At 38.0% G+C, this 2,092-nt stretch overlaps 1 pseudogene; it reads right to left on the bottom strand.

The window, feature by feature from the left end:
* Window positions 1-207: 207 nt before the first annotated feature.
* On the bottom strand, window positions 208-1,389 carry LOC126634602 (uncharacterized; annotated as a pseudogene).
* Between the last annotated feature and the right edge of the window lie 703 nt (window positions 1,390-2,092).

Genomic DNA, 2,092 nt, shown 5'->3' with positions numbered 1-2,092 from the left:
GTAAATGGCATTGTGATTATGGAAATTGGAAAGGCTAGTGATTTCTTTAGTCCTCAGTCCTCGTTTATAGTCATTTCCTTTTTAAATGGCACTGTGTTCTCAAATCTCAAGAGGACAAGGACAAAACTAATTTTTGGTATCAAACGTGAAGGGCGACTTTGATCCATTCTAGAATGCAAACTTAATAGATTAAAAATGATATCCAAACTGAAATGTAAAAATCCATAAAAAAATAAATAATGATAACAGAAACTAGAGTGCAAAATTAACTAAAAGTCAGTCACCATTCATCGTCACTCTCCTCCTTCCATGGAGAAGAAGGAGAGGGAGGAGGTGCTCTGACAAACAAAGTATCGAAAGGATCAACTCGGGGCTTCGGAGCATCTAACAGTGCACATATTAGTCTAGGGCCGATAGGGAGATGTCCCGGCAAGATAAACAGCGGATCACCTCCGCTTATAGCCAATGAGGCTACCTTGCACTTCTGTTTCAGTCTCAACTCTGAGTCCTCATCTATGAATTCACAAACACACAATTTTTTGAAAAAACATCCAAGATATACTCCCGTCACAATCAGCGTTGTAGGCTCAAGCTCTGGATTCAGGTAGTATTCCCGAATTTTAAAGCACGTCTCAGACGCTGTTCTCATGGGCCTCCTAAGTTCCCTTCCATAATACCTCCACGTCCGTACATTACCAACATGAACGACAGTTACAGCATCGTCATCACTGTCACTGGACGTTTGAATGTGCACTTGTTCGTTACTAAGCAGCTTCCAGTACCCATTAGAAGTTGGCCTTTCTGTTTTAACATCACCAAGAACTACCTCGGCACATATGTAGAAATATGCTGATCGGTTTTCTCCTCCATGACAGAAAAGACCTAGAAACAAAAATAATTAAACAACCAACTCTAAATATTCGATTCTCGTAAAAATGAATTTGAACCACATTATTACTAACATATTGTGATATAGATAATATCGTTTGTTCTAAAAAAATTAATGAAAAAATTAGTCAAAATGATCATGTTCCAAATCCAAATTAATGAAATAATCAGTTTTTAGTATGTCAAGGTCGATGTATGATGTGGTTCTTCTTTTATTTAATTGCATTTGGGAGGGTTAATCTTACTTGGAGGAATTTGATTAGCATCTGGAGGCATGCCCTTTTGCGAGTCAATGTGTCTGATCACATCTTCCACAGGCGTTGCCCGTCCGGCCAACTTGTTAAATAAATACTTGATCAAGATCGTTTCTGGATTCGGATTGAACGATTCACCTCGCTCATTGAGATCGGCCTCCGTACATGACTCGGTCACTGTGGAAGCAGCAATTATATCAAATGAGTGATCAGTGTTCCTCATTTGTTTCCTCCCTGAAACACGAAAATTGTAATGTCCTCCTGCAAACCCTAACCCTCTGGCAGTTTCTATCTATACACGTAGGGGATTGGAGAGGTAGACTCCTGACCCACCACCTGTTGCGATGGGAGCCAATAATGTCAAGCCACCTAAGCGTTCGGTTCTATAAATTAGCTGACAGCTCTCCACGTAATTAAGATGGGGATAGGCCCTCACCTCTATATTACACTACTTGATAAAAAAAACATATACAAGAGAGGGACCTTATACCTAAATTCCAACGATCGGGATTTTTTAACTTTAATCATTTAAGAAGATTGAAATTTAAAATAACCTTAGTGTTAGATTACATATTGATTATAATCACTTGATGTGTCCTTAATTCAAAATAATTAATATGCACTTTATTTAATGTCTCCCATTAAATATTTAAATATATTAATATACAAATTAAAAAAAAAAATTACCAAAAAAAAGTTTTTTAATTTATTAATTTTATTTAACATTCTTCAATCTTGAAAGTCTAATTAATGTACCTAAATGTTAGTACCGAAATTGTCGTATGCCGGCCCGAGCTCGACTCCGTTGTAGCACGATATTGTCCATTTTGGGCCCCGACCACACCTTCACGATTTTGTTTCTGGAAACTCACACGAGAACTTTCCAGTGGGTCACCCATCATGGGATTGCTCTCGCGTGAACTATCTTAACTATGGAATCCGAAGCCAGT

This window comes from Malus sylvestris, chromosome 9 (assembly GCF_916048215.2).
Source record: "Malus sylvestris chromosome 9, drMalSylv7.2, whole genome shotgun sequence".
NCBI lineage: Eukaryota > Viridiplantae > Streptophyta > Magnoliopsida > Rosales > Rosaceae > Malus > Malus sylvestris.
Note: the sequence above shows the minus strand (reverse complement) of the source record. Positions and strands in the feature narration are given on the sequence as shown.